The 15,597-nt window shown below is 41.4% G+C and overlaps 1 long non-coding RNA gene across 3 annotated transcripts in view; it reads left to right on the forward strand.

The window, feature by feature from the left end:
* LOC137474494 (uncharacterized) overlaps positions 1-15,597 on the forward strand; it is a 52,820-nt gene that overhangs the window by 19,166 nt on the left and 18,057 nt on the right. For 2 of the 3 annotated variants that reach the window (XR_010999379.1, XR_010999381.1), the window contains exon 3: positions 5,859-5,988. This is a non-coding gene — a long non-coding RNA (uncharacterized lncRNA). The remainder of the gene's footprint in view (positions 1-5,858; positions 5,989-15,597) is intronic. The other variant, XR_010999380.1, reaches the window with a different exon arrangement.

Here is a 15,597-nt window from a genome sequence, read left to right on the forward strand (position 1 = left end):
AGAACACAGATATGCCATTCTTCCCATGGAGCATGTGAAGAGTAGAGCATCTCAGGGGTTGTTCCAGCCCATCAGTCCTAGCCCTGCTCTGCTCCTGCTCTCTAGTAGGAGCTGTGGGGTGTGAAGAAAACATGGACAGCCTTGGCATACAAACCTATGCTGGCTGGGCTCCAGCTGCTCCTTTGGTTGTTTGCAACCTTGGCTGGAATTACTGGTTAGCTCAAGCATTAAAAAAGAATCCCTCCCCATGCAATAAACAACAGTGGTTTATTGCCTTTTTTTTTCCCTGGTACATCTGTGTCAGCCACAGTTGGGCAATTCTTCATCATGAAAGTACCAGCCAAGCCTTGAAATCCAAGCCTTTTTTACTCTAGTCAGTGATGTGCTTTCAGAGACTCAGCAGCTCATGTTCTCCAGAAAAGAAGCAGAAAATCACTCAAAACACCAAATAACATCCTGACTGAAAGAAAATGAGGGCCCAGTCTCTCACTTTCTTTGGCATTTTACTTTGACAAACCTCATGGCACTCAAAACAGCCTTCCCAAAGGTCCTGGAGCTCTTAGAAAGATCAGCAGATTGCACTTGCTGTAATTATTTGGGGTTTTTCAAGTACACATGCTCAATTCTCACTTCTTTCCTTTGCCCTGTTAGAGTTTTTATCTCTTCCTTGTTTAAACAGGGATAGTTACCACTTTGCTCCACAGAGCACAGATATATTTCCTTTCAGGTGCAGCTTTAGTGAACAATAAATTTGACTCCAGTCACTCATAATACTCTTAACCAATTTAAGCTCTCTCTTCCCTAAATTCAGGGGCTACTCAAGGAAAATCTCTCCTCCATATTTCCCCTCTGTCTCCCAAACCAAGGTCTCTTCCACACTGATTGATTCACCATCACCTCTCACATGCCAGCTGCAGCTGAAAAGCTCCACCTGCTGCTATTACTCAGCAGTAATTGCACTGCACTTTTGTGCAGGCTTCAGGCATTCATCATCAGGATGACTCAATAAGGCAGTCTTGCATTGATGAAAGGCCTTAGAGCCTCCATTTCTCTTGTACATACAATAGCCACCTTCTGGATAAACTCTGGTGCGTGTTGGGGGGATGGAAGAATGCATTTTATGATGAGTAATTTACTTGCCAAAATTTGTCTCGTCTCCTCCCTGTTCTCAGGCTGTGTGAGGACCAATCCTCACAGTCATATGTTACTCCCTGAATATTTCCTGTGAGCGATGTTGCATGTGTAGCTTATCCTCAGGCAGGCCCCTAGAGAGCGTTCAAAACCAAAGCCGTGTGACAGATGCAGCCAGTCTGCAAGCCAGGACCCTGGTGCCTCCCAGGAGACCCAAACCCTTTGTGCCTGCTTATTGTGCTGCTAGCTGTGCATGTTGGGGCCCTTTGGCTGGACTTGAGCTCTCACCATGGCTACAGTCTCAAGCTTCCACCTGATGTGTTCCAACTCCTTCCCAGCTGCAGCTCCATCACTGGCCAGGCACACAGGGAAATCCCCTCCTCCACCTTCTCATTTGTATGAAAGCAGCCAAAAGACCAGATGTCACCGGCCACAGATTCCTCTCAGGTGCAAACAAGAGGGCAGGAGAGAGCTGCTGGTGAAATGCCCACTTGCTTCTCTCCAAAGCCATTTCCCCTGCTGCTTCTGGACTGACCATGCACAAATGGTGTGGAGGGAATCACAGGAACATTGACTTGTTTTTAGTGGGGGTATTTCTCTGCCTGTGCTGGGCAAATGTAACACTAGGATGAAAGTCTCTAGAGAGTTCAAAATTCACTTTTCATAACCATTATGTAATATTCCCTTGCAGCTGTCTGGCAGAACATTTCTGCTAACTAAATCACCAGAACAGATCTGGAAAGCAAGCAGAGCGTGTACCTGCAGGGTCATGCAATATTTATTTACCACTTGCAGGGTTCTTTCATTTTGCTGTGGAATACCATTTATGCAGCTTTGGAAAGGTGAAACAGCTGTGTCAGGAGGCAAACCTAAGTCAAGAAAACCAGCACTACTCTTGGCACTATTATGAACTCTGTCTTTAGCATCCCAGCATCTCCTCCAGTGCCTGTGGTCACCCAGACCTGGGCAGCAGAAGCATTTCTGTTTGCTGTGGTATGATGAGTGTGAGCATATTGGTGGATGAGGAATGTCAGATGTTATGCTGGAGTTGCTGAACAGGCTTTCCACCTTCATTTCTGTGGGTTTTCTTTGATTTCCCTTGTGCAGGTTGTGGAATGCATTCCTATGTATTTTAAATATCTATACTACATACATATATATCTAAAAGAGTCTCTGTATATATATGCATCTCTATATAGCACCATACTGATAATCATTACCAGTATGAGGGGGGGAGTTACAAATCTGAAATACAGCAGATGTGCATTGCTTGTCCTGTCAGTGGGATTGCATCAAAGCTGACTGAGAATATTAACAGGCTTCTTTTCCTCCCCAAGTATCAACACGTTGAAAATTCAGCCTATTTGACAATTGGTAGAAAATGAAAGGAAAAAAAGAGAGTTGCCAAATCTTTCAGATTGAAAAAGTTTAAAGATTTTTTTCTTCCCTTTCAAATTCAAAAATGTAGTTGAAAATGTGATAAATTTTATCTCCTTTTGTTGGAAAACATGGTTCTCTCCAAACTATTTCTGTCCCAGACATTCTGGCATTCTTAGAAGTTAAGTGGTCTAGAGTTTTAAAGGTGTTGCACATCAAATGTGCCTAAAGATGCAGACAAGTGTCCATAGTTCTAAAAAATAAAACTAAATTTCATTATGTATTGTTAGGTACTAAAGTATCTTTACAAAACTGGCCCATGTATCCTCTGTAGGTGGGGGTCACAAGTGTTAGAGTAACCAATGATTCATTGCATATGTTATCAATGGGACACACAATTGCTTGGTATTAGCTTCTTCAGAACTCCTCAGAGACCTGGCCCTGATTTCCAGAGAGAGAAAAAACCTCATCCTCCAGTCCTCCTGTTTTACAATTTATGCGCTTTAATTGTGAAATCAAGGAATTAAGAAGTGTAACATAAAATAAATATTAACCCAATTTATTTTAATTTACGTTGATATAAACAAAACAAATTAATCTAATTATCAGGATAATTAATCCACTCTTAATAAATCAACAACCTTATAAGCTTTATCTAACACACTGGAGGACAGCAGTTAGCTGCCAGGCATAAGCACAACATAACATTATTAGCACCAGCTGGAACATCTTATTCCATTCTGAATGTCAGATATAGCAAGGTGTCAGTCACTCCCAGATCAAAGGTGATAGTGGTGTTCATTTAGATAGTCTGTTCAAATTACAGATGGTCAGACAGGAGCCAATGTTTCTGCTTTGCCAAGGGAGGCCACATAAAAACATTGTGGTGTGTATCACAATGATGCAGCTTGTTACATTCAAAATTCAGATGAAAATGTACTGAGAAATGCTTTCAGGATTAATCACATAACATTCCCAATCTAAAATTTCATGTATGCATGATTCTAGAAAGTGACTGTTTAAGTTAGGGATGCCTTAGATATGCGGAATATATTAGTTAGCTCTCATTAATAGGAAAATCCCTGTATTATCTGCAAACACACACATGTGCACGCATGCAGAGAAAGCTACATTAAGTGTCAGAATTCCTCTTTTACTGACACTAGAACTACCCTTCTAAGAAAAGCATCACAGAAAGACAAACCCTCAAAGGTTGTTTTTTTTTTTTAGCCAGTATAATTTCTATGACTTTCAACTGAGAGTTTCAGGAAGCTAACACATTGTTCAGAAAATTACTTAGTCATTTCCTTGAACTACCTGTTTAACACTGATAACTTTTCTGTCTAATCATCCTGTGTATTGCAGCCCACTTTTTTTGGCTGCCTGGGAAGGTAGAGGGACCATTAAGTTTTTTAGGTGTGGTGGTTATGTGATGGCAGCAGGAGGCAGACCCAGTTTCAGTGGCTAGGAAAGAGCAACATAGATTTTTGATTTTTCAGAAGGGATGATGCAGCTTATCCCACTTCTTCCTAACTTCTGCTTATGAGTTTCTTGGCAAATTCAAATGAGATACTTCTGAATTCATTAGCATTGCTTGGTATATCTTGCTTCTCCCTTTAAAAGGCAATCACATATCATCACAGGGGAAACAAAAATCCACCCCATCAGACAGAATGTATAGATTTTTTAATATTTCAGATCATGGCTCAATGGATGGATGTCACTTATTCTATTCCACAAGAGCTCTGGCTCAAAAATTACTTGAAAGTATAGAGATAGCAAAACACTGGTGCTAAAGATAGTAATTCTGTCAACTCCACACAGCAGTTGCTAATCTGCAAGGACCCACAGAATTGCTTCTTGACAGCTAGTTTCCAGCTACGCTTTGATCTAGGCAAATTTAAGAGCAAATACCACCATTTGTCACCAAAAAACATGGGAGTTTCCCTGTACTAACTTGGATTTTTAATCTAAGTTCCCTAGGCACAGGCCTGTTTTTTTCCTCTCAGTACAGCCTCTAGAAGTGACAAGCCTGATCCTAGTTAGGTTGCCTTACTCTAACTGTATTAAAATGTGTATTGCAAAATAATAATACTACTAATAATAGTAACAATAGCTCAGGTTTCATTTTAAAAGGGTAGTATTTTGTAACTCAAGACACGAGCTCCCAGGAAAAGTAGGTGTGTGAACTGGGGAGGAGTTAAGTTTTGTATGATGGTGACTTCTGGCACTGTCTAAGACAGACCATTTGAATTGGAAGCCTTATAATTCTGAATGGAGGTGGTGTTGGTTAATTTTGTTGTTGCTGCTGTTGTTATTATTATTTCTCTATGTGCTGGAAAGCCTTGCAGGGCTAGCAGGGGGTAAGAGATGCTTGTGGGTTTCACAGGTACTTGCAGGCACTCTGAAATAGTGAGACAGAGATTTCTGAATTCCAGCTGCAGCTGGGCAAGTTGTGGGGAAGGAGGTTGTCTCAAGCCTTCAAATTTCATTGTCACAATGTTGTCTGTCCTAGTTCACCTCTGTCTTCCCAATTCAGTGGTTCCCAGTTTTCCCTTTCCTGATCAAACATTGGAACAGGCTACCCAGGGCAAATGATTCCATTACTTTATTGGCAAAACCTCCTGCAACTAACAGCATCTTTTGCTCTTCTCATTAATGGCATCAGGAACCCAATGGCTCCTATTACATTACATAAAGCCTTCCCTCCCCTTCCCCACAGAAGATAAACCTGACTCATGGCAGAACAGGGCTTAGTTGATTCATTTGAAAGGCTACAATGGTCCCTTTTGTACATCTCGATGCAGCACGCTATGTCAAGAGGCAGAAAAGGTTCAGAGGCACATTCCCCAGCACAAGAAATGCTACTGCCGGAGCAGACTGGGAAAGTTGCAAACAGCAGGGATGGGGCATGAGGGATTACAAAGGGCATGCAAAGATCACCTGGGCTTTCCCTGGCAATGCTGCAGGTGGTCACAGTAAACAAAAGGCAATGTCCCTCTGCAATACAAAGAACAGCTGGACTTTAGCAGTGCTCTCTGTTGAGTTTTCTTCAGCATTGTATCCAGTTTCTGTTCCTGGCTGCCTTTTGCACTGCAGGGTCTTCTGTGAAACCTTCCCAACCCGATTGTGAGGCTGGTCAGGTTCCTCCCGCTTCCTGCCACCCTGGAAATATTTGTTCATCAAGAGAAAGCACCTTCCTAAATGCATTACAGCTCCTGATTGACAGGCTGGGCAGAAAGTGTAATTTGTAATGTTGAAGTGAGGTTGACAGGAATAAACTAGCAGTCTGATATTTTTGCTTTGTTACTATGTTGAGATAAATTGATCTTGCTTCTCCATTGTTTCAGCTATGCAAGAAGAAGGACTTCTCTGTTTTCCCACAGTATGCAGTTGCAGCAGGCAGAGGGAGGTTCCACTAGCCAGCAGTCAAAAAGATACAAGATACATATGCAGAGAAGATTAACAAGGTTTTAAAAAGTAAGAATCTTTTTAAAATAGCCTTTAGGAAGATTAGTGTATGTGTACTTGAGCCCTTATCCCAGGGCTGACAGTAATTTATGATTAGTTTGAAACCTTTATCTGCAGCCTAAGATTTGCTTATGGTTTAAGACAAGAAAAGATATGCAGTGATTAAAGGCTAGGACTGGGAATCCAGAGCTCCAGGGTCTTACACTCATCTGTACTTAATTACATTAATGTAGGGTGTATTCTTCAGCCTCCCAATACATCTCCCTTCTTCTGCATCTCCTTTCCCATTAAAACAATTCCCTTTCTGACACCGTTGTCTGAATTACTTATACCTTTATTTGAGGGCCACACCTAAAAATATATTAAAGCTTGGAAAGTACCCAGAAAAAGGGAAAAGAAAAACCTGATGGCAAGGGCTGGATAAATTGCATTTCTGAAAAAGTTCATACTCTGAATATCAAACCCCTGTATCATTCTTGAAATCCTTCTAAGATTAGACTTGGTCTCTCAGGCTTTGAAGACTAAAAGAAGCTCTTCTGTGTGGCATCTTTTGTATGGACTTTGCAGAGTCCAAGGGCCACCTAAAAATGTCAGAGAGAGCTAAGCTCCTTCTGCAGCTATGTGGGTAGGCAAAGAGCAGGTATGAAGGCAAGGGGAGAGGAGTTGGGTTCATGCCTACATAGACGTGATAGCAGGGGAATATTTAGCTGGAGGGAGAGCATCATGTGCAGGAGCTATGAGGTGTGTCCCGAGTGGGACTGCTGTGCCCTCACATAACCCGCAGGACCCACAGTCCTGGAGGATGACTGTGTCCCCAACTTTTGCCATCAGAGGGAATGGTTCAAGGAAAGAAATCTTGGTGTGGTGGTCTTCCTGTGACCCTGCAATGATGCCCTCCAAATTACCTCCTCTTGCAAAGAGCTTTCTAAAGGGATCTTTTCACCCTGAAGAATATTAACACATTCACCAGACTTGTCTCACAATTCTTTCCCATTTTGACACCAACATAGTGCATTCTTTGCTCCTTCCCTGGCTTTTTCTGCCTTTGGAGCATATCTGGGAGACAGAGGATCATGACTGGGAGCTAATCTTGACAGCTCGATTTGGGTTGATATGTGGAGGGTGCTGGTCACATTCTAGTTCCTCAGTGGAAGGCGAACAGCTGAGAAGTGTGGGATCAATGTTCTCTCGGTATGCCCATGCTCTGGGATGAAGCACACAGGAGCACCCTGGAGCACCATGTTTACCTTTAAGTAGTAGAATCCACAAAAAGAGATCTAAAGTTCTTGACCAATTTTAGTTGGACAAAAAAGGTAGTTGCTTGAGGCATGTAAGAAGATAAGCTGAGAAAAGATCTGGGCTATGATGTGCTTCAAGGAACTCATTGCTCTTCTTTTTCTTCCATCCCTTCTCTTCTCTCCCCTCTCAGCTGGACATGAAAAAGTGTCTTTAAATAATTCTGTCTGCCTCTCAGTTTTTTAGATTTTTTTGCTCCAGTTTATAAATAAGCCTCACTTCCCAGCTACATGAATGCTCCTGATTTTGGGTAGAGAACCAGGACACTTATCCAGGCACTGCCAATTCCCTCTCTATATAACCCCCCAGACAGGGAGGGTGATAATTACATGTGAGGTCAGGCAGAGAAAGTGAACAATGCAATTGAAGATAGTGCTGACTAAATAGAAGAAAGAAAGGAAAGAAGAGTGAAGCAGTGGATCATGTCCAGGTGAACAGTGATGGGGTAAGGCAGATCATTGCACTCCTCCAGAGACTTTTGCACAAGCAACATATCTAAGTGATACTCTGAATGGGTCTCCTGTTACCAACACATTGATTTCCGCTTGACAGGGAAATTGGGCATCAGAGTTTAAATGGAGTCCTGCTGTTTCCATGGAATTCTCCCATGTCAGAGTGATGGAGGGCACACTGTGATTTGTATAAAAGCAAACAAAATAAGGCTGCTGCAAAGGTAGTGGGTTATCTTTTCCATTCAGACTAAAAATCCCATATGTTCTCATCATATATTCTCTCTTTCCCCACTTCTGCTTCAGCAGAGAGACCCTTGCCCTACATACAGCCTTCATTTCAGTTGACTGGATCCCACAGAGAGCCTTATTCCTGGATAAACAGCATTAAATACATAACAGATAAATAAAAGAACTGATAGCTTAATCTTGTATAACAAACTACATGTTTCTTTGATGCATTCAGCTTTTTTTTATCAGTTTTGAGGTTTTCCCCGACCTATAATCTTCTCCGCTAGTTACAGGCTCCTTGTGTGGCTCGGTTAAGAAGGTATTTTGGTATTTCATATCCTATCCTTCCACCTTCCCAAGGAAATCAGTCTACTCCTGAAGAAGAAATCTTAAGATGTGAAAAATGAGAAACCAAGTATCAGCTTAGCATGTAGTTCGCACTGCAGCCTGTCAGTGGAAATGGAAATGTTCATCGCTGGGCAGCATGGGCAAGGAGAGCTTTGGGTGCATTTTTCTTCTTTGCATCAACACCAGCTATCTCACCTGACAAAACAAAAGGCCATTCATCAGGCTCTATCACACCAAACATTAGCAATTTCTTACCTCCCAAGCACTTGAAATAGTTTGCATAAATATTTGTGTCATGCAAGTTAACCACGGCATGAGATGTTTCCTACCTCAAGCACAGAGACAACATAGAGAAGGCATTAACTGCCTGGCATTAGCTCTGTGGTAGCACAGTTGGATCACTTCCATCCCTGAAACAGCTTGGATATGACTGTGTTCCCCCACATTGTACAGGGTGAGCACTCACTGCAAAAATCTAAAACTGCAGCTGCCTCAAGTTTGTCCTTTCAACCATACAGCAAAATCTCACTTTCCAGAAACAGAATCCTGAGTTTGCTCTGGCAGTGACAGCAGCTCTTCCTTCCTTCCTTCTGGCCAGAAACATAAGCAGGGATCACATTTGTGGTCTCAGGCAAAATTCAGTCACAGAAGAGGAAAAAAATGCAGATTTACTCCTTTTTAAACTTATACACATAAGGAAGCTACAAACCTAGTTGTTTCTTTCCCAGCCCATTTTATCATCTAAGCAGCATCAAGCTGGCGTGCAACCAAACACTGTGATTTTGCCACTATGGTCATAGATTTCAGCAAATTTGTTTTCCCCAGACAAACAGAGACAGGCTAATAAATGCAGATGAAAGATAAAATGCAGCAGAAAGTGAAGGGATAGGAAAAAAGAATGAGCACTCTTGTCAGAGTGTGGTGATAAATGGGTAGCTATTATTTTCAGACTCAGGCATGTACTGGGAATTGACTTTGGACAAGTTGAAGTTGCAGGTCAAGGTCAATACCTGAGTTGAGCTTATGATTCAAAGGCTGGATCATGTTTCCGCCTCACTCTTCACAGCTGGGGCAGTAGGGCAATAATAAATATTAATATTTCAGCTTAGAAACTAGGACTGTTTTTAAAGGGATTCACACACATTTAAACTGCAAGAAACAAAGTGAAGCTACACCTTAATGAGCTTAAAGGAGCATGTCCAACTGCCCACCAAGGCTTTACCAGGGCTGGATGCCTAACATCATTGTCTTAGGAATGTGTTATGGCTGGGAAAGAGAAAGCTAAAACCAACAGTGAGAGCAAAAGACTATGTTGCTTGTGACTTATAACTATGGGAGCAATGCTGTTGCAAGGGTATCAAGGTGGGGGCACAACTGCTGTAAGGTTGAATACAAAAATCCTGGGCTTATGCTTTAGCTTTTAAACTCACTAGCAACACAGACTAAGCTCCCCATTGTAACTTCAGCCATAGAGTTCAAACTTGGAATAAAATATTGTAAAAGTCTAAGGAAATGATAGACAGAAAATTAATAAGAACTAAGATGAACCATCCTCTGCTGTCTGCTAACTTTGTTTTATGCATTTTATCATACTGGGAAAAAACTGCTGGCTGTTTTACAGTCCTCTACACCTTGACCTAAGATCACTAAAAAGAAATGTTCCACAAGCAATGAACTGTCCATAGGACAATTTTAAGACTTCCTTAGAGTTTCATTATAGTAATGCACAATCATAAATCCATCTCAATTTCTGCTGACTTGGTGCATCAACATGAACGATCTTGCTATCACAAGAATTATCTGAACTTCTATCCATGGAAAAAAAATAGAGTATAAGTTTCAAGTTTCCACCTTCCATTTAAACGTTTGAAAAAATGAATGGCACTGAAGATTCCCCTGTATTTGCACAGGAAGTGGGTCAAGCTGCTCAAAAGTGTACAAGTCTGAAGCAAATATTCAGAGTAGTGAAGGAAATGTTTGTATATTTATGAAATGAGAAAAAGACTAAGTGAAAGCTTAATAAACTCCCAAAGGGAACAGGAAAAGAAAAGATGTTAATGCAATTACTGCTGATAACATTTTGAAAGAGTGTGGGTATGAGAGAGAGAGAGGGAAATTAGTACATCAACTTGGAATCCTTAATTACCAGCATGTTAATTACACAACAAAGTTATCCTCTTATAATGAGAGAAATGAACAAATATCAGAAGTGTTGTTCCATTTAATCCAGAAAAGGAGTGCTGAGATCCGAAGTTGTGTGATGTAAATCTGGAAGAACTCCAAAGAAGTCAAGAGAGTTAGCCAGTCTCCAGCATAAGACAGCAGAGATGTGATGCAGTAAGGAAATACACAAAGTACTGTCTGATTTCTGTCTCAGAAGGAGAGAGGCTATGAGGTTGGTTCCCTTTGGTCCCTGTATGTGACTGAATGCTGACTAATGTGTGGTTTAACTAATGAGGTTCCTTTGCTTGGATCATTGGCCTCTTCCTAATGGGCTGTTGAGTGAGAGGCCTTTACAGAGGTTATAACTCTTCTGTTAATTGGGAACCAGAGGTAATTAGAAGAATGGGATCATATCAGTGTTCTGTTACTAACAGAGATTAATTAAAAAAAGTAAATATTTCACTAAGATGAAATTAGGTTAGGCTATTTATTAGGCTGCTGTTGCTTACACACATCTGGTTATGTTTAACCTGCTGGTAAGACTTGTGCTTCAAACCCTTCACCAGCTTCATTGTCCTTCTCTGGACATTCTCCAGCAATTCAATGTCCTTCTTGTGGTGAGGGGTGCAAAACTCGACACAGGATTTGATGTGTAGCCTCACCAGGGCCCAGTACAGGGGAACAATCACTGCCCTGGTCCTGCTGGCCACACTTTTCCTGACACAGGCCAGGATGCCATTGGCAAAATCACAGGAAAGGGATCAACTTATCTTTTACATTCTCTTCAGTTTTTACCAGAGTTGAATAAGGTTGCCACTTTGCAACATACCAGTCATAAGCGAGCCTTATCTGAGGTTTTCATCACATTCAGAGACACAACAGAGTAAAACAGACTTTTCTGTACTTCAGAGAAATTCTTGGGCAAATATGCCCTCATTTCCCTTAGATCCAACCTCTTAGAATTCATACAGAGCCCTAGCACAGGGTGGCTGGATTTTGTCAAATGTTTCTTTCCCTTAAGAGTTTATGATGAGCTCTTGTGACTCCCATGGCCACTAATGGGAAGCAATGAATGCCTGGGAGGAGACCTCTGGCCCCCCTCAGTGAGAAAGGAAAGAGTGGTTTTATCAGAGTGGGATGGGGAAGAACAGAAGGAAAAGGAAAGCTTTGAAAGCTGTCTAATTATAGGCTGGTGTTTTAACTGCTCCACTAGCCAGTGCATGTACTGAGCATTTAGCACAGTACAGGTTTGTTTTTCTTGATTAGAGAGGAGCATTTGAAAGATTGGTGAATGTGTAGGAAACAGAAAAGAGAAAAGCTCACCCAGATGGTGAAATGCAGATATGGCTGCTGAAAGGAATCCAGTGGTGCATTAGCAGCAATGAGGATGATGCTGCAGCTCATCTTGTGCATGGGTCCCTTTTCCAGGCAGCACTCTTGACTTCCATTAGACTGAGTAAGCATGCAAGTACAGGAATTTCCATAAAGGAACCTGAAGAATTCTATGATGATCATTTATGAGGAATTGGGTCCCTGTGGTGGCAACTCTTACTGAACAGGTACAGCCTTTACCTTTCCCCACTGGTAAAGGGGAGCCTAAACAGGAGATTAACATTAACCCCAGAAGTGCCTTAGCTCCTAATCAATAATAGATTCACTCATGATTTTTGTTATGAGAGATCCAAATTCAGGCCTCATGGGAAACTCATTAGGAGGACAAGGAAGGTTGTATATGAAAATAGAAGAAAAAATAAATTATTAAGAGTGAGACTGACAGGTATAAAGCACTTCTGTGTAATGTACCTGAATGTTCATGTGCCCCCAGTGCTATGGTGATCCATTCTTCCAGAATATACCTGAGCAGCTGTGCCCACTTCCAGGACCCCTCCTTCCCAGCCAATTATATTGTAGGCACAACCTCTACATAACAGAGTGCACAGTCAGAAAACTCTGCAGATAGGTCTTTTCTTGCCTTTAAGTAAATAAATAATTCTCCCCCTCTTCTCCTTCTCTATAACTCTGTAACCAATTTCAGCTTGACTAAAATGCACATCAGTTCAAAGAACAGCTGTTTAAAAACAGATTCTTAAAATAGATTTTATTCTCACTTCAGTGCTGATGCTAGTCAAACTTACTGGTTTGTGCCTCAGAGTTCCAGTCAGACCTGTCCCCACCCCTTGTGTATCCGCTTAACCTCCTCACTGCCAGCCATAATTGCAAAATAATCTTCCAAGAGATTTTCTCAGTGTACTGCAAGGACAGCTCACTCCATGCAGAAAGGACCCAAAATTGGCCAGCAGGGAAGAAAAAGGTAACAAAGTCATTTATAAGATGCATCTACCTGTTATCTCATTCCCCTGCTTGCAATGACACAGAAAAAAAAGAAGAAACTCCTAAACTGATGATGCAGCTGTTTAAGCCATATTGCCAGCAAGAGATTTAAATGGCACATTAATTTCTACCATAGAGGCAGAAGAGTAAGAAATGTGTACATTACAGTAAATGTTGTGTCTGAGATCTCATGGGAAACTGCTGAGCTCACATGTTTGACTTGACATGGGTTTGTGTACCTGAATTTGCACAGCAAAACCTGGAAAAGAAGCATGAATTATGAACCCTAGGAGAGGTATCTCACAGTGTACCAGGGTTCAGGCCCCTATTGAAGTTCTCACATCTCAGAGGATCAAATGAACCTAACAATACAGTGACTACACATTTAGTAAAAGATGTTTTAAAATTTTTGGAGGGCAAGGTTAGTCTGCTCCCATGTGACTGAAGAGACTGAAAGACCTGAGGAACATGTGCAAGTTGCTGAGAGGTATCTGCAAGAGATTCCCCACCCTATCCCAGTGCCAGCACAGCAGGGCTAACTCTCTTCTGCCACCTCTCTAAAGATGACTGCAAAATGTATAGAAAAAAGCAAACTTCACAAACTCAGGAATTTGTTTCCAGTGAAAAGTACTGTCTTAACAGCTCTGGAGAATTATTTACCTACAGTGGGTAGTGAAGGGTACTGTGTCTTCTCTTTTTTCATTGCTCATCAGAGGGCAAGGGGGAAATGAAATCCCTGGAGATGAGATAGTATCTGGCCTCCCTGTTAAAAAAAAAAAAAAAAAAAAAACCAGTAAAAATGCTTTCTCATTGAATTTAAGAAGGTCCAAACAAGTAAAAGCAATTCTGTAGATAGATATAATAGTTTTTTTCTTTGGCATTCTTATGGTCTGAAGATAACACAGGAAGGAAAGGTGTGCATGAGAGAAGTCAGGACCCTGAACAGAGAGTGTTCTGAATTACCTTTGCAGTTTTTAATTTCCCCTACATGTTTGATGCTCTGTGCATGTTCCCTTTGCTGTGTGTGGTTCCCATGGAACATCCCTATAGAGGTCAGCTCCACAGTGGTGGGGACTGCTGTGAGGCACATCATCTTTGGTCTTTTAAGCAATGGATGAAGAGCTACCATTTCTTTCCATGCAGTGATGCGGTTATGAAAATACTTTATTTCCATCTGCCAATTTTCCTCTTTTATGGCTGGCTCAAAGAATTTGAAGCCTGCTGACTGTTCTGCTTTGTGACAAAATATTATGCACTGAATTTCTACTATCTGCATTAATGGGATGTGCAGGTACTACATGTAAATAGCAGGTGCCAGCCTGGAGACATGTCTCCTTTGAAATTTCAAAGAGGTACTTTTGTGGCTCTAAAATGGTTTTGGAAGCTTCTCAAATGCTGTTATTTGGACTTGGGTTTTTTTCAATAAAGAAAGCTATTTCTGCATCCTCCCATTTATTCCCACTCCTTTTGCTTCCTGCAAGATAGCTAGCTGGAATGCTATGGTTCAAACTCAAAGCATGCCTTGCTACTTAGTGATGGTGAAGCTTTCCTATGCACTCCCTGGGGCTGTCAGGGGTCAGATTGCAGCTTGTCTTTTCCCAGCAAGGCTTTCCAGGAAGACAAATTCACTACAGAAACCTGGGAAACTTGGAGAAGTTGCTAGCACAGATGTCAGAGCAACACCTGACAAGTTTTTCTTCATAAGGAATAAATCTTTCAGGACCTGAACTAGTTATTCAAGGATTTAAGAATGCCTTTAGCCTCTCCTTATTTCAGTTTCTTGTTGATGTTGTATACTAAGAAGGCTGTATTCCTAAATCATGTAAATTTAATGCTATCCAAGAGCCTCATGGGCTTTAACCATTCTCAGGGGTAAACACAGGGATGTGCTGTACAGTGAGCTGCTAAGCAGTCTGTCCTCACACCTGCCTCTGCTGTCACAGAAAGTGCGACCTGCAGGGCCCTGCTTCCTCTTCATCTCTGCCTGAAGTCTGCACATCCTTGTCTCAGTGGTGACCATCACCCTACCTCCCACTGGGATTTAAAAGAAATCAAGTGGGCAGGTGGAGAATAAGCAATCTGTTGTAATTAAAGTAAATCAACAGACATAGGTCAATCATCATTTGCTCTCCTGTGGCAGCAAATATGCCAGAGAGAAATTTCTTCCTGTGCAGCTGTCACACACATGAGTCTAGGAGAATCTTGGCTCCTTCTCTTTCTTTACCTATGCCAGAATGGTGTCCTGCTAATATTCATTCTTGATTTTACCTTGTAGTTTGCAACACTGATTGAACTGTGCATGTGCAACTTGTTTCTCATCCATGCTCTTTGTGAAGCTGAGAGGAGTACATGAATCCAATATATATACTGTAAAAAGTACCTTTGGAAATGAATCCTCGGTCGGATATTTTTTTATGATAATAATTCCTTTTTAAAAAGTAGTCATGGGCCAATCCAGATGGTAAAATTGGCCCTGTTTCATTAAAGTCAATAGTACTGCAGCAGATTGAAAGAGGTAGAGAGGTGATTCTGTAGAGTCAGGAGGTTAAAGAACAGATCTGTCCAAGCAGTTTGTAAAAATAACATGTTGGAGACTAAATAATTACCCAGTACATCTTCCTAATGTAGAGTTGTTCTTGGTTCATTAACTAAGACTTTATTCAAGTAGTTCCATGTGAAAGGGTTCTACCATTTTCCTCATAATTTCCTCACAATTAAAACAAAATAATCATAATATAATGTCCCTGGTCTTCTGTACAGGCCCAGTTCCTTTCCTGTTTCTACCAGGGCATACTAATTA

Source organism: Anomalospiza imberbis, chromosome 5 (assembly GCF_031753505.1).
Source record: "Anomalospiza imberbis isolate Cuckoo-Finch-1a 21T00152 chromosome 5, ASM3175350v1, whole genome shotgun sequence".
Lineage (NCBI taxonomy): Eukaryota > Metazoa > Chordata > Aves > Passeriformes > Viduidae > Anomalospiza > Anomalospiza imberbis.